This window comes from Eulemur rufifrons, chromosome 3 (genome assembly GCF_041146395.1).
Source record: "Eulemur rufifrons isolate Redbay chromosome 3, OSU_ERuf_1, whole genome shotgun sequence".
Taxonomy (NCBI): Eukaryota; Metazoa; Chordata; class Mammalia; order Primates; family Lemuridae; genus Eulemur; species Eulemur rufifrons.
Window position 1 is genome coordinate 60376079 of NC_090985.1, and position 26367 is coordinate 60402445.

Here is a 26367-nt window from a genome sequence, read left to right on the forward strand (position 1 = left end):
TGTACTGGGCAGCAATTAAAACTGTCAGTGTCTACCACACTCACAGTCTTTTCCTATATAAAGCAGTCATGAGTAATTCTTTTTGCATAAGTCACAATACACCACATTGCCTGACTCTTAATGGAGCCAAGCTAACGGGATAATAAAATGAAACCACTTCCAGGCTATATGAAGTAGCTTGACAAAAGAAAAGGATTCAGGTGAGATTTGTAGCTATGGCCAAGTAAAGAGGTTGAAAAAATCTTCTTTCCCCCCCAAAACTGCAAAGCTTGACACAGTTGATGAAACGGGGGAGAAAATATAACCATTTCGGCAATCTAGGAATGAAAACATCTGAAAAGTATTTAAGCTTGAAAAATTGTTGAACTCTGTGTAAGAAGAGTGAGAGTCCATAATCTTCTTGCTTTAGGTCATTCCTATTTCTCCCACAGCTCACTCAATGTGGAGGTTCTGCTAGGTCAAGGCCGGCTATGAAGAATGGAGGTATTGCTACCATGATCAAAGAGAGGTCACCTGATTTGGAGTGGTGAACAACACTCACAGCATTGCTATCAGCAAAAGGGAAAAAAATTAAACTGTCAACCAAGAATTTTATATTCATCAAAACTGTTCTGCAAAAATGAAGGTTAAATAAAGATATTCTCAGATAAAAAAGGACTTAGAGAATTCATTGCTGGCAGACCCTCCTTCCAAAAAGTACCTTGTCCTTTAGTACTTCAAATGCAAAGGAAGAAACAAAGAGCAAGGAATATGAAAAATATGTGGGTTATGTGGAAGACTCTATAAATATATATATTTCTTTTTAAGAGAAGAAATGATAAATATATTAAATGTATTTATACTTTATTTAAATGATAAATAAATTCTTTAAAAGGCTATTGATTACACAGAGCAATAACTATAACACTGCATCATTGGGTAATATTACATGTAGATGTAATGTATGTGTGAACAGGGGGATTAAGAATAGATCTATATTAGAACAAATACTCCATAATTTAACAGAATTAAGTTAGGAATTTAATTGAGGTGGAATGTGATAAATTCAAATACATAATATAGTCCCCAGAGCTACCACTACAAAAATACACAGTAAAAAAATGAATAGAGAAAATGAAATGGTACACTAAAAATATAGATTTAAAATTAATAAAATATATACATACAAAAAATTAGCCAGGCATGGTGGCGCATGCCTGTAGTCCCAGCTACTCGGGAGGCTGAGGCAGTAGGATCACTTAAGCCCAGGAGTTTGAGGTTGCTGTGAGCTAGGCTGACGCCACGGCACTCACTCTAGCCCGGGCAACAGAGTGAGACTCTGTCTCAAAAAAAAAAAAAAAAAAAAAAAAACTTAAAAAGATAATAAAAGTGGAACAGAGGAACAAAAAAGAAACAGACAACAAATTGCAAATTAATAATTGAATTCAAATATGCATACACTAAGTAGAAATGTCCTTGACACCCAATTTAAAAATCAAAGATTGTCAGAATGTATAAATAAGCATTCTAAATAAATGTCATCTAAAATAAAAATACTTTCATTCAAAAATACAACTAGGGGGACTCAGCACAAGATGACATTAGATGCAGCTAGTAGGTACTTCCTCCTCAGACAGGAACCAGAATAGTAAGTAGATATTCACACTTTGGACAGATTGTGTAAGAGAGAATGCTGAGATTCAACAGAGAAGTGATGGGGAGCACCAAATACAAGTAAGAAAAGGAAGTGAGACAGCTTGCTCAGCCAGGGACCAGCTGGAAGCCAGGAGAAGCTCTTGTAGGTAGGGAAAGGGTAAGAGAAACAATCAGGGGCTCCACACTCCTGCCACAGATTTTTGCAGTCTTGGGTATGGGAGGACTTCTTAACCCATGTGGGCATGGGGCCTAACATAGGGAGCTTACCAGAGATTGCTCAGAGACATTGCCGCAGAAAGAGAACTCACATGAAGTTCCACAGGCATCTGAGTCCAGAGCAGCTTCAGGTTGGCACTATTCTGAGAGCCTAGCTATCTGGGGTCTGCATCTGGGCTGGGGCTAATTCTGTCACTGCCAGGCCAAGAAGGGAGAGAGGAAACTAATCACTCCCATGCACCCCTAGGACAATCCCTGCCACCTTGCTATGGGCTACTATGACACTGAGGCATAAGCAGACTGCACTCCCCACAGCTTCTTAACCATGCTGCTCCACCTGAGATGGGCACCCTCCCTGGTCATGGGCCCATAGTCAGGGCCATTTTGAGAGTTTAACTGCTAAGGGGTCTGTATTCCACCCTCAGGCCAGGCTTGGGCTGATGCTGCTGCAGCTGCTACCAGGCCAAGGAGAGAGAGGGGAGACTGGGCATGTCCACACATACCTAGAACAACTCCCAGTGCCCTGCTATGGACTGCTGTCGGGCGGGGGGAGAATGAACAGATTGCACTCTCAACAGCTTCTTACCTACATTGCTCCACCTAAGAGGGGCAAAGCCCTCTGTGGTATCAGCCCACAGCCAGCACCATTTTGAGAGTTTAGTGGCCCGGAGTATGCGCCCAGCCCTTGGCTCACAATTGGGCTGATGCTACACAGCCACTGCCAGGACACGAAAGGAGGGAGAGACTGGCATAAACATGTACTCCTATGACAAATCCTGCCACTCTGCCACAGTTTGCTGGGAGACCAAGGTACATGTAGGCTGCACTCTCCACAGCTACCTGACCATGCTGCCCCAACTGAGAGGGGCGCCACCCTCCCTGTCACAGTCACCAAAGACCACACCTGAGCATTCCACTGGTAGCCTGAGAACCACTCCAGCTCTGCCTGTCATAGTCAGTGCCTGAATGCACTAGCAAGGGGTTGCTGACACAGATCCATTCCTACAGTACTTAAGTACACCATCCAGGAGCCTGGAAACTGCTCATCCCAGTCCACCTCTGCCAGAGTCTGAGGTCAAGCTGACCCAACCTATCAATATCACCATAGCTAACATTCACCCACATGTGCTGCCAATGGACCAGGGACCTAGTGTGCCCAACCAATTGCAGGCACCACCAACACCAGCATGGACTGCTTGGGTTCCAGTGGGTTGCTCCACCATCAGTACTGCCAACACCTACATCACACCAGCCCCTTAGGGGCCTGAGAACCCACCCACACACTTGGTCCATTGCTGCCACTATAAGGAAGAATTGGCCCTCCAGGACCAATTAAAACAGGTATCAGTGTAAACCACTCTTTGGCTAGAGTAAGCCACTCTGGGGGCTAAATTTTCTTAACAGAAACATTACAGGCCAGAAGAGAATAGAATACCGTTTTCACAGTGCTAAAAGAAAAAACTACCAGCCAAGAATTCTATTATTAGAAAAATTAACCTTCATAAATGAAGGAGAAATAAAATCTTTCCCAGACAAGCAAGTACTGACGGAATTCATCACCACTAGACTGACCTTACAGGAAATGTTCAAGGGAGTCCTTAACATGGAAGTAAAAGGATGACATTCACCATCAAGAGAACACACAGAAGTATAAAACTCTCTTAAAGCAATCACACAAAGGAAGAAGAGAAAGGAATCAAATGGCAGCACCAGAGAGTTCCACTAAACCACAATGGCAAAGAGTCAGAGAAAAAGAAATAAATAAAGAATTTAGAAACAAAACTAGAAAACAATTAACAATCTAAGAGGAACAGAACATCATATATCAATATTAACCTTGAACATAAATGGGGCAAATGTTTCATTTAAGAGCTATAAATTGGCCAAATGAATTTAGAACAAGATCCAATTATATTCTGCTTACAAGAAACTCATCTCACCCATAAAGACACACACAGAAATTAAAGGGGTTGTCAAAAGATAGTCCATGCAAGTGGAAGTCAAAGCAAGCAGGGGTAGCTATACTTATATCAGATAAAACAGACTTTAAGATTCCTTATTCAATAAATGGTGCTGGGGAAACTGGATAGACACATGTAGAAGACTGAAACAAGATCCACACCTTTCACCTGTCACAAAAATCAATTCACAGTGGATAACAGACTTAAACCTAAGGTGTGAAACTATTAGAAATGTAGAAGAAAATGTGGAAAAAACTCTTATAGACATTGGCCTAGGCAAAGAATTTATGAAGAAGACCCCAAAGACAATCACAGCAACAACAAACATAAATAAATGGAACCTGATTAAATTAAAAAAGCTTCTGCACAAAGAAACTGTCATGAGAGCAAACAGACAACCTACAGAATGGGAAAAATATTTCACACGCTACATATCTGATAAAGGGCTGATAGCTAGAATCTATTTAGAACTCAGGAAAATCAGCAAGAAAAAAAATCAAACAACCCTATCAAAAAGTGGGCAAAAGACATAAATAGAAACTTTTCAAAAGAAGACAGAAAAATGGCTAACAAACATGAAAAAATGCTCAACATCTTAATCATCAGGGAAATGCAAATCAAAACCACAATGAGATATCATTTACCTCCAGTGAGAATGGCCTTTATCAAAAGGTCCCAAAACAATAAATGTTGGCATGGATACGGAGAGACAGGAACACTCATACACTGCTGGTGGGACTGCAAACTAGGGCAACCTCTGTGGAAAGCAATATGGAGATACCTTAAAGAGATACAAGTAGATCTACCATTTGATCCAGCAATCCCATTACTGGGCACCTACCCAAAAGAACAAAAGGCATTCTATAAAAAAAGACATCTGCACTCGAATGTTTATAGCAGCACAATTTACAATCGCAAAGATGTGGAAACAACCCAAGTGCCCATCAATCCATGAGTGGATTAATAAAATGTGGTATATGTATACCATGGAGTACTACTCAGCCATAAGAAACAATGTTGATATAGCACCTCTTGTATTTTCCTGGATAGAGCTGGAACCCATTCTACTAAGTGAAGTATCCCAAGAATGGAAAAACAAGCACCACATTTACTCACCATCAAATTGGTTTCACTGATCATCACCTAAGAGCACATTTAGGAATAACATTAATCGGGTTTCGGGCAGATGTGGGGGGGGAGGGGATGGGTGTATACATACATAATGAGTGCGATGTGCACCGTCTGGGGGATGGACACGCTTCAAGCTCTGATTGGGGAGGAGTGAGGGCAAGGGGAATACGTAACCTAAACTTTTATACCCCATAATATGCTGAAATAAAAATAAATAAGAAAGAACTTTACTATTAAAAAAACAGACTTTAAGGCAAAAAAGTTAAAAAAAAAAGACAAACAAGGTCATTATATAATGATAAAGGGATCAATTCAGCAAGAGGATATATCAATCTTAGATATATACAACACTGGACTGCTCAGATTAATAAATATTACTAAAACCTAAGGAAAGACAGAAAACAATACAATAATAGCAAAGGACTTCAACATCCCACTCATAGCATTAACCAGATCATCTAGACAGAAAATCAACAAAGAGATATTGTACATAAATTGGACTTTAGACCAAATGGACTAAATAGACATTTACGGAATATTCTGTCCACCATCCACAGAATATAATTCTTTTCATCAGTACATGGAACATTCTCCAAGACAGACAATATGTTAGGCCACAAAACAAGTCTCAACAATCTTTATAAAACCAAAATCATATCAAGAATCTTCTTAGAAGACAGTGGAATAAAACTAGAAATCAACAAGAAGAGGAACTCTGGAAACTATGCAAACACACATAAGTTAAACAACATGTTCCTGAAAGACCACTGGGTCAACGAAGAAATAAAGATGGAAATAAAAAATTTCTTGAAACAAATAGAAATGGAAACACAACATATCAAAACCTGTGAGAACCGGTGAGATGGGCCAAGCGTGACAGCTCACAGCTATAATCCTAGCACTTTGGGAGGTTGAGGCAGGAGGATTGCTTAGGGCCAGGAGTTTGAAGGCCAGCCTGAGCAAGAGCCAAACCCTGTCTCTACAAAAAATAAAAAAAAAATAACTGGGCATGGTGGCACATACCTATTTGGGAGGCTGAGGCAGAAGGATCCCTTGAACCCAGGAGTTTAAGGTTGTACTGAGCTACCATGATGCCACTGCACTCTAGCCTGGGGGACAGAGAAAGACCCTGTCTCAAAAAACAAACAAATAAATAAAAACAAACCAAAAAAAAAAAAAAAAAAAACCAACCCTGAGGATATAGCAAAAGCAGTGCTTATAGAGAAGATTATAGCATTAAATGCCTACATCAAAAAAGCAGAAAGATTACAAATTAACAATCTAATGCCACACCTCAAGGAACTAGAAAAGCAAGAACAAATCAAACCCAAAATTATCAGGAGGGGAAAAAAAAGATCAGAGCACAACTAAACGAAGTAGATACTTAAAAAACAACAGAAATGATCAATGAAACAAAAAATTTGGTTCTTGGAAAAGATGAACAAAATTGATAAACTGTTAGGTAGACTAAGAAAAGAAAAGACCCAAATAAACATAATCAGAAATGAAAAAGGAGACATTACTACTGATACTACAGAAACACAAAAGATCAGAGACTATTACAATTATACATTCACAAACTCAAAAACCTAGAGGAAATAGATAAATTTCTGAAAATGTACAACCTCCCAAGATTGAACCAGGAAGAGATATTACAGAAATCCTGAACAGATCAATAATGAGCAGTGAGACTGAATCAGTAATAAAAAAAAATCTCCCAATAAAGAAAAGCCCAGGACCAGAAGGATTCTAGGACAAATTCTACAAGACATACAAAGTAGAACTAGTACCAATCCTCCTGAAACTGTTCCAAAAAAAATTGAGGAGGAGGCAAGTTTCCCTACCCATTCTATGATGTCAGTATTACCCTGATACCAAAACCAGACAAGGACATAAGAAGAAAAGAAAATTATAGGCCAATATCCCCAATGAAGACAGACACAAAAAACCTCAGTGAAATACTAGCAATCTGAATCCAGCAGCACATCAAAAAGATAATACATTATGGTCAAGTGTATGCATTAGGGATGCAAAGATGGTTCTACATATGAAGATCAATCAACGTGACACATTATAATCAAGCACAGAAACTATATGATCTTCTCAATATATACAGAAAAAGCATTTGATAAAATTTGGCATCTTTTCATGATAAAAACCCTCAATAAGCTAATTATAGAACAAAAATGCTTCAAAGTAATAAAGACCATATATGAAAAACCCATAGCCAGTATCATACTGAAAGGGGAAAAGTTGAATGTATTTCCTTTAAGAATTCGAACAAGACAAGGATGCCCATTTCCACCATTCGTATTCAACATAGTACTGGAAAACCTAGCCAGAGCTATCAGGCAAGAGAAAGAAAAGGTATCCAAATTGGAAATGAAATAGTCAAATTATCCCTGTTTGTTGATGATATGAACTTACATTTAGGGAAAACCTAAAGACTCCACCAAAAAATTTGATTAGTGAATTTAGTAAAGTTGCAGGATACAAAATCAACATACAAAAATCAGTAGCATTTCTATACACCAATAACAGTCTAGCTGCAAAAGAAATCGAGAACACAATCTCATTTACAAAAGCCAAAAAAAAAAACCTAGAAATAAATTTAACCAATGAGGTGAAAGACCTCTACAAGGAAAACTACAAAACACTAATAAAAGAAATTGTTCATGATACAAAGAAATGGAAAAAACATCTCAGGCTCATGGATCGGAAGAATTAATATCATTAAAATGACCATATGGCCCAAAGCAGTCTACAGATGCAATGCAATTCCTATCATTAAATCAACATTTTTCACAGAATTAGAAAAAACAATCCTAAAATTCATAATTCATATGAACCAAAACAGAGCTGAAATATCCAAAGCAATCCTAAGCAAAAGGAACAAAGCTGAAAGCATCACATTATCTTACTTCAAATTATATTACAAGGCTATAGTAACCAAAACAGAATGATACCAGTATAAAAATCAACATATTAATCAATGGAACAGAAGAAAGAACCCAAAAATAAAGCCACATATTTATAGCCAACTTTGTCTTCTCCAAAGTTGACAAGAACATACAGTGGGTAAAGGACAATCTTTTCAATAAATGCTGTGGGAAAATTGGATCACCATATGCACAAGAATGAAACTCGACCCTTATTTCTTACCATATACAAAAATCAACTCAAGATGAATAAAAAGACTTAAATGCAAGACTTAATACTATAAAAATACTAGAAGACCTAGGGAAAACGCTACTGGAAATTGGTCTAGGCAAAGAGCACATATATGACTACGAAAAATGGGACTTACTTAAACTCAAAAGCTTCTGCAGAGGAAAATATTGAACCCAGTGAACAACCTGAGAGATGGGAAAAAATACTTGCAAACTATTCATCTGACAGGAGACTAATATCCAGAATATACAAGGAACTCAAACAACAACAACAACAAAAAATTCCATTAAAAGTTGGGCAAAGGACATGAATAGACATTTTTCAAAAGAAGACATACAATGGCAAGCAGGGATATGAAAAAATGTTCAATATGACTAATCATGAGAGAAAAGGAAATTAAAGCCACAATGAGATATCATCTCACTCTAGTTAGAATGGCTATTAATAAAAAGACAAACAAATGTCGGTGAGAATGAGGAGAAAAGGGAATGCGTATACACTGTTCGTGGGAATGTAAATTAGTAAAACTTCTATGGCAAACAGTATGGAAATTTCTCAAAGAATTAAAAATAAAACTACCATACAGTCCAGCAATCCCACTACTGGGTATCTACCCAAAGGAAAAGAATAAATATATCAAAAATATACCACCAGTCTTATGTTTATCGCAACACTCTTCATAACAAAGATATGGAATCAACATAACTGCCCATTAATGGATGAATGGATAAAGAAAATATGGTGTATATACAGAATGGAATACTTGTGAATCATAAAAAAAGAATAAAATCATGGTTTTTGCAGCAACATGTATAAAACTGGAGGTCATTATCTTAACTAAAACAAGCCAGGCCCAGAAAGGCAAATACCACATGTTCTTACTCATAAGTGGGTACTAAAAATGTGTACACGTGGACATAGAGAATGGAATGATAGAAAATGGAGACCCAGAAGGTTGAGGAGGTGGGAGAGGGATAGATAATGAGAAATTACTTAATGGGTATAATATACGTTATTCAAATGATGGATACCCCAAAATCCATTACTTTACCACTATACAATCTGTACATGTAACAAAATTGTACATGTAGCCTATAAATTTGTATAAATTTAAAAAGTAAATAAATATTAAAAAGATCCACCTGACTCCTAAGACTGAATGAATAGATAAATATTTCAGGCCTTGTATTGAACTAGAAAAATAAATAAAGAAAGTAGGTTTAAAGTAAAAAGACGAAAAAAGATAAATCATTAAAACTATAACCATACAAAAGCAGGAGTAACTATAATTAAAAACAGGTAAAAATTGATTTAAGACAAAATAAAAAGAGGGATGTTCCATAATGACAACAGGGTCAATATTTTAGGAAAACCTAACAATTATAGATGTATATGCATCTAACAGCAGAATCTCAAAATACAGTTATGTACCATATAGTGCTTTGCTCAATGACAGATAGCATATATGATGGTGATCCCATAATATAATACTGTATTTTTACTGTACCTTTTCTATTTTTAGATATATATGGATACACAAATACTTACCATTGTGTTACAACTTCCTACAGTATTCAGTATAGTAACATTCTGTACAGGTTTGTAGTCTAGGAGCAGTAGGCCACACCATAGATGGGGTATAGCCTAGATGTACAGTAAGCTATACCATCTAGGTTTATGTAAGCACACTCTGTGATGTTCACACAACAAAACTGCCTAATGATGAATTTCTCAGAATAAATCTCCATTGTTGATGTGTGACTATACACGAAGCATAAACTGACAGTATTTAAAGGAAAAAATAGATATCATTATCAACCAAGTCAATCTGACATATATAGACTACTGGACCTAAGAACTGCAGAATACACATTCAAGTACATATGCAACATTTCCCTAAAAAAGCTATATGCTAGACCATAAAATAAGTCTTAATAAACTTAAAAGAATTAAAACTATACTAAATAGGCTCTCTGACCACAATGGAATTAGATAAGAAATCAGCAACAAAAAGAATCTGTGAAATTCCAAAATACTTGGAAGTTAAACAGCACACTTTTTAGTAACCCAGGGTCCAAAGAAGAAAACATAAGGAAAATTATAAAATATTTTGAAGTAAATGAAAATGAAAACATGTCAAAATTTCTGAGATGCAGTTCAAGAAATCTCTCAAATCAATAACCTAAGTTTTCACCTTGAGGAACTAGAAAAAATAAGGCAAAGGTAAACAAAAAGCTAGTAGAAAAATGAAAATAAAAAGATTAGAAGTGAAATCAATGAAACAGAAAACAGAAGAATAAGTTTAAAAAAATCAATGAAACTAAAACTTGATTCCATGAATAGATTATCAAGCTGACAATCTTTTAGGGAGACTAACCTAGAAAAAAGGGGTAAGTCACAAATTACCAAAATAAGACATGAAAGATAAAAAAAAGAAGAAATCAAAGAGGTAATGTCACTATTAACTCTTCAGAAATTAAAAAAGATTAAAAGGGAATTTTAATAACAACTTTATGCCAACAAATTAGACAACTTAGATGAATGAACAACTTTCTAGAAAGATACAAATTACTACAAGTGACTAAAGGAGAAATAGACCTATAATAAATGAAGACATTAAATTATTAATTAAAAAACTTTCCACCAAAAACACCCCACCAACTCCATATGGCTTCACTGGTAAATTCTATCAAACATTTAAAGAAATAATGTCAATCCTTCATAAATTTTTCCAAAAGTAGAGGAGGAAGGACTTCCCAACTTATTCTTTGAGGCCAGCATTAACTTTATATAAAAACCAGAAAAAGTCATTACAAGAAAACTACGGACTAAAATCCCTTCAAGAATATAGATACAAAAATCCTTTAAAAATTTAACAAACCATATTTAGCGCTATATGAAGTAGATGACATACTATGACCAAATGGGGTATATTTCAAAATACAAGGTTGTCTTCATCAATTAAGAAATTAATTAAAATTTGTACCCCTGTAATATGATGAAATAAAAAATAAGAAATTAATTATGTAAAATTGGTTCATGTTATACACAATATAAGCAGCATAAAGGACAATAACTACATGATTATCTTAATAGATTCCAGAAAGTATTTGACAATATTCCAAAGCAATTCATAATAAAAAGTCTCAATAGACTAGAAAATAAATGGATCATTTCTCAATCCAATTACGAGCAACTGTGATAAATCCACAGATACCATCAGACTTAACAGTGAAAGACTGAATGCTTTCCCTCTAGGATTGGGAACAAGGCAAAGATAATGGCTCTCACTAGTTCTATGCAACATTGTACAAAAGATTCTAGCCAATGTTCTAAGGTATAAATCAAAACAAAATTAATGCCATCCAGATGGGAAAGAAAGAGTAAAACTGTCTTTATTCATATATGCTGTGATTCAGTATATAGAAAATCTCAGAGAATCCAAATAAAAACAAGTAGAACTAGTAAACAAGTTCAGCAAGGTCTCAGAATGAAAGAAAAATATACAAAATTCAACTGTATTTTTATAAACTAGGAATGAAGAATATAAAAATAAAAATAAGAATATAATTCTATTACAATAGCGTAAAATAAATAAAACACATAGGAATAAATTAAACAAAGGAATTATAAGATTGATACACTGAAATCTGCCAAGAATTTCTGAAGATCTAAATAAAAGAAGAAAATTCTGTATTCATAGATCCAAAGACTCCATATTTTCAAAATGGCAAATTTCCTCTATTGATCTATAAATCAAATGTAATTCCTACCAAAATTTCCACAGGCTATTTTTGTAGAAATTGATAAGTGGATGCTAAAATTTTTATAGAAATGCAAAAGACATGGAATAGATAAAATAATTTCAAAAAAGAAAGTTGGATGACTTATATGACCTAATTTCAAAACTTACTATGACACCTCTATAATCAAGACTGTGTGGTATAGACACAAGCATAGGCAAATAGACCAATGGATTAGAATTTACAGTCCAAAAAAAAAAATAATTACATTCATGGTCAACTGATATACAACAAAGATGCCAAGACAATTCAATGGAGAAAGAATAGTCTTTTGAACAAATAGTCATGTGACAACTGGATATCCACATGCAATAAAATGAACTTAGACCTTTACCTTACACCATATACAAAAAGTACCTCAGAATGGATCATAGATCTGAGTGTAAGAGCTAAAATGATGACATCAAAAGCACAATTTATAAAAGATAAGAAAATTAACAAAGTGGATTTCATAAAATTTTACACTTCTATGTTTCAAAAGTAGCCATTAACAAAATGAAAAGGCAAGCCACATCCTAGACAAAAACACTAGCAAATCATATCTGAAAAAAGATTTACATCTGGAATATACACATAAAAACACCTCTTAAAACTCAAAAATAAGATAGAAGATATAAGAATGGCTAACAAACATATGAAAAAATGCTCAACATTCCTAATCATCAGAGAAATGCAAATCAAAACCACAATGAGATATCACTTAACTCCAGTGAGAATGGCCTTTATCAAAAAGTCCCAAAACAACACATGTTGGCATGGATGCGGATAGACAGGAACACTCATACACTGCTGGTGGGACTGCAAACTAGGGCAACCCCTGTGGAAAGCATTATGGAGATACCTTAAACAGATTCAAATAGACCTACCATTTGATCCAGCAATCCCATTATTGGGCATCTACCCAAAGGAACAAAAGTCATTCTATGACAAAGACACCTGTACCCGAATGTTTATAGCAGCACAATTCACAATCGCAAAGATGTGGAAACAACCCAAATGCCCATCAATTCATGAATGGATTAGTAAATTGTGGTATATGTATATCATGGAGTATTACTCAGCTATAGGAAATAACGGTGATACGACATCTCTTTGGCTCTCCTGGAGAGAGTTGGAATCCATTATATTAAGTGAAGTATCCCAAGAATGGAAAAATAAGCATCACATGTACTCACCAGAAAATTGGTTTCCCTGATCATCACCGAAATGCACATTTGGGAATGATACCAATTGGATATCAGACTGAGGTGGGGGGTGGGGGAAGGGGATGGGTGTATGCCTACATCATGTTGATGAGTGCGTTGTGCACCATCTGGGGAATGGTCATGCTTGAAGGTGCTGACTCGGGGAGGGGGGGTGGGAGGAGGGGATGGGTGTATACCTACATGATCAGTGCAATGCGTACTGTCTGGGGAATGGGCACGCTTGGAGCTCTGACTCGGGGGAATAGGCGGTACATGGGCAACGTATGTAACCTGAACTTTTGTACCCCCATAATAAGCTGAAATAAAAAAAAAAAAGAAATGAAAAAATGATTTGAATAGACATTTCACTAAAGAAGATACATGAATGGGTATTAAACATAGGAAAAAATACTCTATCATTAGTCATTACAAAAATGCAAATTGATACCACAATGACATATCACACATATCTACTAGGATGGCTAAAATACCACATGTTGGCAAGGATATGTAGGAAGTAAAACCCTACCACACTGATAATGAGAACGTAAAATGGTATAACTACTTGGGAAGCATTTGGGCAGTTACGTTCAACATAAACCTACCATACAACCTAGTAATTCCACTCCAAAGACTCTATCCATGATAAATTATAATATTTGTCCATGCAAATACACGTGTCCAAATATACATAGCAGTATTATTCATAACAGACAAAAACTTTGAACGATTCAAGTTTATATCAATTGGTGAACTGATAAATAAGTATAGTATAACCATACAATGGAATACCCCTTAGCAATAAAAAGTAACAAACTACCAATACATGCTATATCATGGAAGACACAGGGACAGGAAGCAGATCAGTGGTTGCCTAGGGCTGGAAGTAGGAGCAGGAATTAATTGCAAATGGACACAAGGAAACTTTTGGGATGATGGAAATGTTCTATTATAGAATTGTATTGTGGTGATGGTTGCACATCTTTATAAATGTACTAAAAATCATACAGTTGTATATATATAATGTGCTAATATTATGATATGTAAATTAAACTTCAATAAAGTTGTTTTTTAAAAAAGTGACAGTAGTAGAGAAGAAAACAGCCAAGCACAGTTTCTGATTGTGTTAGAAGAACTACTATGACATCACCAGAGCTGCTGCCATGTTCTGACATGTATTCCACTCTGACTGGTACACTCTGGCCATGCAGACCACTTACAATGTTTTCCCGTTGACCCTCTAAGGTCACTGAACTCCCATTTTCTAAGATAATTTGACTATCTTGCTTCCTTCTAACCTGAGAAAACATGATTTACACAAGGGAAAAAGTTCACATTCACTAAACAATATGAAAGAATTAATGCAGATTTTTAGAAATCCCCTTTAAGATAGAACTAAATTTAAAAAATAAGTCCATATGAAATACTCATGATAAAACAGTAAAAGAAAAAAACAGCAGTGACAATTTTGTCAGACATTATAATTATATATGAGTATCATTTTATATAATGATTACATATGTATATGCATGTATATATTATATAATATTATAAAGACAAATAGTGGGAAGACATAAAAAACTAAAATGATAGTAATTATCATAAAGAGTGATTTTGATTTTCTTTTGTATATGTTCCTTGCTATCCAAATTTCCTGTAATGAGAATGTTACCCCGGTAATCGTTTAAAAAAAACATTTTTAAGGTCCTAAGGCAATACAAATTATAAGATTCATATTTTTAAAAACTGAATTTAAAAATTATTGAATGATCAGCTTATACTCTTCACAAAAATTACTCATAACAGATCACACCTAAGGTAAAATATAAAACCATAAAACTCCTAGCAGATTAACAGGAGGAAATTTAGAAAATTCTGGGTTTGATGCCTTTTTAGATATGACACCAAACATACGAACCATGAAAGAAAGAACTGATAAGCTGGATTTCACTAAAATTAAAAATTTCTAGGTCAGTGCAGTGGGTCATGCCTGTAATCCCAGCACTTTAGGAGGCTGAGGCAGGAGGACAACTTGAAGCCAGGAGTTTAAGACCAGCTGGGGCAACACAGCAAGACCTCATCTCTACAAAAATAAAATTAGCCAGGCGTAATGGTGCGTGCCTCCCAGCTACTTGGGAGGCTGAGGAAGCGGGATCATTTGAGTTCAGGACCTCAAGTTCCTGAGTGAGCTACGATCACACCACTGAGCTCCAGCCTGAGCAACAGAGTGAAACCCTGTCTCTTTTTTTTTTTTATTCTTATTTCAGCATATTGTGGGGGTACAAAAGTTTAGGTTACTTAAAAGAAAAAAGAAAAATGAAATTCTGCTCACAAAAGACAATATCAAGAGAATGAAAAGACAAGCCACAGACTGGGAGAAAATATTTGCAAAAGACACTTGATAAAGGACTGTTATCCAAAATAAAAATGAACACTAAGAGTGAGCCCTAAAGTAACCTATAGATTTTGGGTGATAATTAAGTGTTACTATAGTTTCATCAGTTGTAACAACTATACCATTCTGGTGGGGGATGTTTATAAGGGGGCAGACTGTGCATATGAAGCAGCAGGGGATATACAAGATATCTCTGTACCCTCCCTCTGAATTTTGCTGTGAACCTAAAACTGCTTTAAAAAAATAAAGTCTAAAAAAAAGTTATCAGGAAAAATATGACAGTGTATTAGATCTGCCATGTTGGTTTTTGTTTTTAAAATAAGTGTGGTAGGAAATTGGGAAATGCAAAATTGATTAGCAGGGAACAAATAAGACAAGGTCTCTTTTTCAGACTTTAACACAACCCATAGCTAAACAAATGATGGAGCAGGCTGGATGTGAGTTAGTAAAAGAATAATGTCTATAGCAGTTATATTAAGTACACTTTAGGTGTAGTTCAACAGCTTAATTTTACTTGTAATACATACATGATTGTTTCCAAGAGATTTATTTAAAAATCAACATCATCATCTAAAACAAATCTGAAGTTCGTTTCTGAGCTGCTTCCTCTCCCCAAGGAATCCTACTTACATACATGGTTTAAGAATTAAAATCAAATATACAGAGTGAAACTGGAAAGAAAATCATTGCAACAGTACATCAACATCTTTCAGAACAAGTGGAAATTATGGTTATAAAACTATGATTTAAAAATCCTGAAGTGGAACAATACATATAAACCACTAAGGTGAACAAAAATTACATGGAAAAACAGCCCTTGTGTTTTTCATAGATGCTGAATAATTTTCAAACCAGTTTCTGTTTAAAAATCACTAAATCCAACAACAGCAAAGTTTTAATTTATAAATGATCTCAATATTCCATTTCTGTCAAAATATTTTATTAAAGTCACAGGCAACTCATTCAAAGAAATAAAAACAAACCTCCTCTATTCATAGTGTAGAAACTCATCTGCTCAGAGGTGTTGGCTGGATGTAGCAAATTACATCTGCAAGGCTCACTGCAAGTGCTCCCTAATGAAACTCAAGATGTTGATTTTGACCCAAACACCCTACACACATTGGATCTGGCTATAGTAGAGAGATCATCTCTTCCTTTCCATGGCAATTGAAATCAGATGAGACATCTCAACAAATAGTTCCTCATTCTGAACTTTGTAAGTCTAAGTTCAGTATAGAAGGTGCCTCAAATCTGTACAGATAACTCTTCTTGTTCATCCTATTAATCATCTCTGTAATGCTTTTTTTCCCCTTTTCATTTTCTCATTTCTTAATGACCAGGAATTTTTTTCAATTGTTTATATTAATAGACCTTAAGACAAGTTAGAAGTTAACCTTTAAACTTTTTAAGTTTTTTCCTCCTTATAGTTACAAAAAACTATTTGTTGTGAATAGTTTGAAAACCTCATGTGCTCTTCAAGTACACAGTGAGCTCCTCTTCTGTGAATGTGTTGTGTTAAGTGATGGGAATAGAGCAGTGAACAAGACAGGTATGACTCCTGCTCTCTTCACCCTAGTAGGGGTGTCAGACCCTGAACAAAAATAATCAAAATTGGGATAAGAGTTGTGAAAGTAATGAGTAGGGTGCAGGAGAGCACAGAATCAGAGGACCTGATAAATGAAATACCCTGAAGTCTGATGGATGAAAAGGAGAAGGAAGTCTAGAGAAGAGATCAGGAAGGAGGAACCCATGTTTGTAGCATATACTAAGACACTGTGATAGGACAGTGCCATATTCATCAAAGAACACAGGAAGGCTACTGGGGCTGGAGCTGGGCACCAGTGAGCGGCAGGGAGAGCAGAAAGTAAGGCTAGAGATAGGAGCAGGGCCAACTCATACAGGGTCTTTCTGGTCATGTGAAAGATTCTGAAATTTACCCTATGATTGATAGGAAGCCATGAAAGGGATTTCAGGGAAAAATAACTAAATTACTCTGCCTGACAAAGGGAACAGAATTTGAAACTACTTTGGTGAAAAGATTAAAGAGGGAAAGAAAAGAGTCAGAGAAAGAAATCTCTTATGGCAGAGTTGCTAAGTAAGAATTCTAAAGTACAAAAATGTCTTAAGAGACTAAACGCCATTATAAAAATTGTCTGATACAGGGTGTACCAATACCATCTCTTCCCTTTAGGACATCTTCAGCAGACTCTGCTTTATTCTTTAATGTTTCTTTGTGAGTGGATTCTATAAGTGAATTAAAAGAAGAGCTATCTGTCTACTACAGAGACAGGGTTCCACACAGGGTTCTAGAAACATGGCAGCAGAAGAGAACAAGAAATGAAAATGTATCTGGGAAGCAAGAGAGATTAAAAACCAGGTCATGGAATTTGGAAATCTTACTTAGATATTAATAACCATAATGGTTTTTAGTGAGCCATGTGACAGATTTAGATACTGTTTAAAGCACTAATACATTGTCTTATTTAATCCCTAAAATCCTTTGAAGAAGATACCAAGTAGAGAGTGACAAACAGGGTTCAACCCAGAACTGTTGACTGCACTACTCCCCTCAATAGCTTATAAAATATCAGAGAGCAAGAACCACATTTTTCTTGTTCAAATCTGTATTCTCTGTGTCTGCCATACGGTAGGTGCTCAATACATCTTTGTTGAATGAATGGGACAGACATGAGGGCAGGTGGGAAGATAAAAAAATTAAAAAAAGAGGCTGGAGGAATGAGCAGGAGAGACAGGAGAGATGGTGGAAGAAAGTATAGCCGAGGCATTAGGGTGTTAAAAAAAAAAAAAAAAAGAAATAGATATCCTCAGAATGCTGTGTCAAGTATGAATAACTCCCTCATCTATAAAGATGTAGATTATGTTTCAAGGTTTACTTACTGGAATCAAATTTATGTCTCTTAGATGTCTGAGGATATTGAGAAAGCTTTAAGGCAGGAATAAAAAGGTCCCATTTTATTACATTTGTTCTAACTGCAGTCATAATGATAATCCTGACTACTTTTTAAAAATGATTAAAGTTTGTACCATACTTTCTGCTTAAGGAGTTAGGGAAAAATATACAATATACCAAAATATCTCCATCAAAAATAAAATGTTTGAACATACAATCTGAGTTACATAGGAATCTGTTATTTGTGGTCCATTCCATCATGAATCTAACTAACTGGTTTCAAAGAATTGTGAATATAATAGAAATTTAGAACCCAAGAATGATAACCAACCAATGCCAAAAATAAAGAGAAAAATAATTTCTCAGGAGTTTTAAGGACAAGCAACAAAAAGGAGGAAGAAAGAAAAGAAATTTATAATTTAACACATGGTCTTCATAACCACCAAAGTCAAAGGGTAGGATTAATATTGAAATTTTAACTAAAAGTTGTTTTCTAGAGTAGAATACAGACAATGAGTCATTAAGTTCCATTTTTGCTTAAGTTATCCTGACTTGGTTTCTGTTGATTGTAACCAAAGAATATCGAGTTATATATATATGTCTATCTAGATACCATTCTTTCTCTCCTGTCATTATCAAATAATTTTTTTAAAAAACTATTGATTTATTGTATCAATTCTTCAGTTTCCTTTCAGTCATCAAGCCACCATATTTGACTTACATTAATATCATTCCTCTGAAAGTATTGTGATAAAAGCAGCAATTATGTAAATTGTCAAATCCCACTAATAAACTTTTTAGTATCTTATTGGGCATGTCTGCTACATTTATAAATAATCTAATCCTTTGTCTTCCATAAGACTACTGCCTCATGATTTTTCCTCTACTTACTTTACCATTTATTTGTAGTTTCCATCATAAATTATTCCTTTCCTTCTCAGCCCACACAAAGGGGGTGTTCCCCCATTATATGCAGATCACACTTAATTTGTCACTATATAAGTGACTTTGGATAATTTCATCTTTCTGCATGTTTTACCAGTTATCATTTTGTATCTGTAACAATGATCTTCCTTCTGACATCTGGATCTATATATGCAGCTCATCAGATTCATTTATTTGAATGTCCTACGGGTACTTTACAATATGCCTCAAACTACATTCATCTATCCCATCTTGCACACAAAAACTGGCCCTATTCCTTTATTTCTAACCATAATATTTACTATATAAATGTGTACAGAGACATCCAAGCTAGGAACCAAGGATTTATTCTACATATTTTCCTCTTCCTCCCTATCCATAACTAATTCAGTCACTGATTTTGGACAGTTTTTTTTGTTAACCTCTTTTTTCCATTCTGTCCCAGAATCTCTATCCCTATTCACCATTGTCCTGGTTCTGACAGTCATGTTTCTTCTAGACAACTGTACTAGCTAATTGCAATATCTAACTAATCTCCTTGCCTCCAGTTTTTCTACTTTCTCCCATTTCCCCCCATCCACCCTCAAAAAAAAAACAGTTACTGAGCAAAAATAAGCTAACCATAAAACAATAATATCAAAGAAGCAGATTAGAAAGGTGTACAATAGGAGGGGGGTATGGATTTAGACATTCCATATCTGATTGAATATGAATAACTGAAAATATTTATCTACATTCAGAAACTAGTAAAAGGACAGTGAGGGTGGAAAAGCATTATAAATCAAAAAGGCCTATGAGAACGAGATGATATGACAACAGATTAAGACATCACAAATTTTTTTAAAGATTCAAAGTGCATAAATAAATAGCAAATGACTGAGACCAGAAGGGTAAGCTATAAAAAAGCAGTCTGATTCATGCCATCAGTCCCAACACTAAAGAATGTTTGAAAAAGAGAATGCAGGAATGGCAGTGAAACCAGAAAGGCTGTTTGAAAACTGGTAAAATGAGTAATTAGACCTCCAGATTCTTCCTTCATCTATGCAAATGTATGAAGAAGATAATGAGTAAACAACTCTTTACACAAATGCATCAAAAGATTATACCCAAATATTTTTATAAACACCCCTATAAATGAAGAAAAAAGATAAATTTATAATCATTCATAAGAAGTTAATATCTATAGTTTTTTTTAAGACCTAAAGAGGATTTAAATGCCGTGAAATAATCTCTTTTCCTCAGGGTAGGTTAGGCCAGTGAGAATAACCATATGGTTAAAAAATTGTTTCTACTTTAAGTTTCAATGTTGATTATACAGTCACTCTATATTCTCTTAGGGAGTATGAAAAATAGACTTTGGAAGTTTCTATTTTATTCAAGCTCTCTCCATCTGGTATGTGGGTTTTTAAAAAGTTCAAAATAAACTAAGTTGCTGTCTAACTCAGTTTGAAGGAAAAAAATTAGAAAATATAATAACATCTTACGCTTTAAAGATGGAGACTTCTGTAGTTCTTAAGTCATTCTTAATGTATTTGAAAAAACAAGATGAGAATGAAATAATTTATTATATGAAAAGGACACGCAGTAGAAGTTGGCAGGAGTTTTGTAGGAATAAGAGATTTTAAATGAGTATTGAAGACATGAAGAATGGTAGGCAGTATATATCAGTCCTTTTATAAAATCCATTAGAAAAAAGGGGGTATGATATTGTCACAACATCTTTAAAAAACATCACTGAGGGATTCTATTTACAGCAATATGGTAGACTTAATGCCTTCTGCTAAAACAAATGAAAATGATGAATATACTGTATTTATGAAATATTTATGACACATACTAGGCATAGAACTTATATATAGTATGTTTTACAAATATCTACATGCACACACACATAAATGATATTTTCTTTAACTCATTAATGAGTTTCCAAAAAGAGTAAGGATGATTAAAGCCAGAGACCGAGAAAGCCAGAAACTCAGAGGTAAGCAAAGTAAATGCTTTGAGTCACTTCAAAGCTGATAAAATTAAGCATCCATGTTCACAACTGAATTGAGGTCAACTTCAGGCTGAAGGAAGATAAAGCCCAAAGCAGCCCACCGGTAGTGCAGAAACTAACAGAAGACAAGGCTGGTATGCAAATGGCTATAATAATAATCTTAGGAAAACAAAATAAAATTGTCCTGCTCTTTCCTTCCTTACGTGACCCTCTCACAAATGCTACCAGAAAATGAAACCTTGAATAGAGGGGGAAAAAAATTCACAGCCCCAAGCCAGCCCTCATAAGAGGCTGTACCTTGAATTTTTATGATCTAAGTGGCATAAAAGCCTCTAATCAAGAATTTAGTTTCAAGTGGTCCTGAGCTGGTAATGCCAGCATGTCAGAAATAAATTTAAACCTACACAGGAGGAACCTCTTAGGCTAGTCTTCAAAAAATTTCTACAGAGAAATTTCTAAGGAAAATAGCCCAGAAAATAAAACAACAACTAAAGAATACACAAAGAATACTAGGCATAGTAGGCAAGAGTCTACAGGAATTAGACAATAACATAAAACGTTTTAAGTACTAAGAAATAAAAGGAAGCCTTGACAACATAAATAAGAAGAAGAATTTAAAAAGAATCAAGTTAAAAAGACTATCATAAGTAAAATTTTAAATTCAATAAATAAAATGCTATAAAATTAAAAAGAGGAAAACTAATGTATGGTTTTAGATGTTAAGATATATTTTGCCTCTAAAGAAATAGTGACTGGCAAGGGGCCAGAGAAGATCTTCTGGGTGCTGGAAATATTCCTGATCCTGACTCAGGTGCTGGTAACATGTATGGGTTTATTTGATAAAAATGTATCAAGGTGTACGTTAAGTATTGTGAGGTTTTCTATATGATACATTACACTTCCATAAAAGTTTACATAAAAAATTCAAGGAATTTTAACACAATATTAGACACAACTGAAAAGAAAATTAATGAACTGCGAAACCAAATTAAAGAAATTAACTGGAATGCAGGCCAGCAAGTCAAAGAGAAAAGAATATGAAAGGCAAAGAAGTGACAATATACAGTAAAAATGCAAAACAGTCTAATACATGTGTGGAAAGAATGAGGTAGAGATAACATCTCAATAGATAATGCCAGAAAACTTGCAGAGCTCATAAAAGACTCCGACACTAAAATTTTAAAACACGAAGACTAAGAAGATCCTTAAAAAGCCAGAAATAAAGGACAAACTGCCTCCAAAGAAAACACAAAACGACAATGTATTTCCAAAAAGACCAATGAAAAGCAACTTAGCACAACAGTATCTTTAAGGCACTGGAATAAAATAACTACATGCAAAGAATTGTATACCCAATTCTAAAAGAAAGGCAAAATAAAGATATTTTCAAACAAACAAAATTGAGAATTTACTAATATCAGACCATCACAAAAAGAGATGCTAAAGGATATACTTCAGGCAGAAGTTAAATAAACGATCTGAGATAGAAAAATAGACTGAGCTATGATAACGAATGACTACCTAAGGCATTAATTATCATATGGGTCAGCAAATGTGGCACATGACCAAATCCAGCCAACCACCAGATTTTATAAATAAAGTTTTGCTGGAACACGGTCATGTCAACTTATTGACACATTGTCTATGGCTGCTTCTGCATTACAAAGTACATTTAAGTACTTAAAACAGAAACCATGCAGCTGATAAAACCCACAATATTTTCCATCTGGTACTTTACTGACAAAGTTTTCCAAACCCTGTACTAGTTGTATACATTTCTCAATATAAACAATTATATTGTAAAATAATAATGATATCTTATGAAGTTTTTAAAAATAAAAGATATAATTAAAATATATGACAATAATAACCTGTTAATTTGAAGAAGAGGATTAAAGTGATAAAGAACTGTTTGTTCAGAACGAGGGCAAATAGATGGATTTACTACATAATTTAATAAATTAAATATGCATCTTAATACTTCTAGAATTGCAATTTACTTTGTGGAAGGAGTGTTAATTTCTAAGATAAAAAAATAGTGAAGGAATAATTTCCAATATAACAAGAGAAAAGTTTTAATGTTATTAATATTTATAATACATGTATATAATTATATAATATAGGTATACAGTATATATTTTATATAATTATGTAAAATAAAATTATATGTGTAATTATATGATAGTATATATCATATAATGTATGATATATATGATAATATAATAATATATTGTAAATATACATTTGTATTACAAAAATTTTATATTACAAAGAAAATCCACCAAGAAAGTAAAAAGACAATGCATAAAATGGGAGAAAACATTTACAAATCATTTATCTGGTAAGGGTCTAGCACCCAGAATGTACAAGGGATCTTAATAAAGTTCATGGAAAATGTGTATTATTAAAAAAACTACGCAAGGATTTCAAAATTTTTTGCACCTAAACAAGGGGTCTTAATAAAGTTCATGGAAAATGTGTATTACTAAAAAAATTATGCAAGGATTTCAAAAATTTTTTGCACCTAAATAAACTCATATTAACTTGTCATAATATGTCTGAACAGAATCTAGTTTGTGGCACTTAGAAGGATAAGACATCAGTTTGAAACGAGCCACTATCAGAGCAACATGAATTTTGCTAAGACTGAAGCAAGAACATACATCAAATTTACAGTGAAGTTTGGGTGGAAGAATGGTGAAATCACTGATGTGTTATGAAAAGTTTACAGGGACTGTCTCCTCCCCCCCCCAAAAAAAATTAACAGTTTACAAGTGGATAGCTTGTTTTAACAAGGGACCAGACAATGTTGAAGATTAAGCCCACAGTGACAGACTATCCACATCAATATGCAAGGAAAAAATTCATCGTGTTTGTGCCCTAACTGAAGAGGACTGACAGTTAACAGAACAGTAGGAAACATCATAGACGTCTCAATTGGTTCAGCTTACACAATTCTGACTAAAAAATTAAAGATGAGCAAACTTTCTACTTGATGGGTGCCAAAACCATTAAACCCAGATCAGCTGCAGGCAGGAGCAGAGGTTTCAATGGAAATTTTAAATAATTAGGATCAAGATCGTGAAACATTTCTTCAAAGAACTGTGTTGGAGATGAAACATGGCTTTCCCCGTATGATCCTGAAGACAAAGCACAATCAAAGTAATGGCTACCAAGAGATGGAAGTGGGGCAGTCAAAGCAAAAGCAGACTGGTAGAGAGCAAAGGTCATGACAATAGTTTTTTGGGATGTTCCAGGAATTTTGCTGGTTGACTTCCTGGAAGGCCAAAGAACAATAACATCTGCTTATTATGAGAGTGTTTTGAGAAAGTCAGCCAAAGCTTTAGCAGAAAAACACATAGGAAAGCTTCATCAGCGAGTCCTTCTCCCCCATGAGAAAGCTCCTGCTCATTCCTCTCATCAAACAAGGGAAATTTTGCAAGCATTTTGATGGTAAATCATTAGGCATTCACCTTTACAATCCTGATTTGGTGCCTTCTAATTTATTTTTTGTTTGTTTCTTAATCTTAAAAATCTGTAAAGGACACGCATTTATCTTCAGTTAATAATGTAAAAAAGACTGCATTGATATGGTTAAATTTCCATGACCCTCAGTTCTTTAAGGATAGACTAAATGGCTGATATCATCACCTACAAAAGTGGTGAGGCTTATGTTGAGAAATAAAGTTTATATTTTTTCTTTTAATTCCATTTTTCCAAAAAACTTTTGAATTCCCCTCATATAAAAAAATCCTACAACTGAAGTATAAGAATGTAAGTAACCCAACTAAAAAGTGGGCAAAAGACTTGAAGAAAATATTAAAGAAGATATACGACTGACCAATAGGTACATTTAAATATGCTCAACATCATTAAGGAAAACCACAAGGAGATACCACTTCACACCTATTAGGATGGCTAGAATCAAGAAAGAAAAGAAAAAAGAAAGAAGAAAGAAAATAAATAACAAATAATGACAAAGATGTGGAGAAATTAGAACCCTCATACACTGATGTAGAATTGCAAAATGGTGTAAGAAACTTTGGACAACTGTCTGCCAATTCCTCAAAAGCTTAAATATAAAGTTACCAGATGACTCAACAATTTCAATCCTAGGTATATACCTAACAGAAATTCAATCATGTCCACACAAAATCCCATGAAAGAATATCCATATCAGAATTATTCATAAAAGCCAGGAAGTAGAAATAACCACAGATGTCCATCAACTGAATGTACAAAGAAAATTTAATATATCCATGAAATGGAATATTATTCAGCCATAAAAAGGAACGAAGACTGCTACAATATAAATTGACCTGAAAATATTATGGTAAGTGAAAGAATCTAATCGTAAAAGACCATACACTGTATAGTTCCATTTGTATGAAGTATCTAAAATAGGCAAACTCATAGAGACAGAAAATACATTAGTGGTTGCTAGGGGCTGAGGAGAAGGGGAATGGGGAGTGAGTGCTAATGGTGTAGCATTTCTTTTTTGGGAGATGACACTGTTCTAAAATTCTAAAGCGGCAATGGTTGCACAAAACTGTGAACATACTAAAAATCAATAAATGGTATACTTTAAAAAGAAAAATTTTATGATATGTGTGGATTATATCTTAAAGTAGCTATTGTATAAATATTAGTGAATTTTAACAATCAAAGGACAAATTATTTTAATGTTACAAAAATTATTCCAGAGTTAAAAAAAAAGAGGAAGCATCTCACAACTCAGTTATGAGGTTAGCATACCCTTGATATGTATACAATAGCTGTAAGAATAATAAAGAATTCCTAATAACCAAAAGTGAATAACAAAGAATAAATATTCCTGATGACGATGCTAGAAAAAGGATCCTTGCATCAAGGCAAAGATTACACAAGAAGAACTCTAAAAATGTTCCCTCTAACCTTTAGAATTCTATGATTTTATAATAATGGTATTCATATTATTAAGGATCAAAAATGTCTGCCAGTAAAATCATGCTTACATCTGATAAACCTAAGAAAAGCAGATTTCAATGGAAATGTCAGTAT

General features: G+C 34.5%; 1 protein-coding gene across 1 annotated transcript in view; it reads right to left on the reverse strand.

Moving 5' to 3' along the window:
* The window catches only part of VPS13B (vacuolar protein sorting 13 homolog B), a 754271-nt gene that overhangs the window by 371076 nt on the left and 356828 nt on the right, over nt 1–26367 (reverse strand). The gene's annotated exons all lie outside the window — the stretch shown is intronic.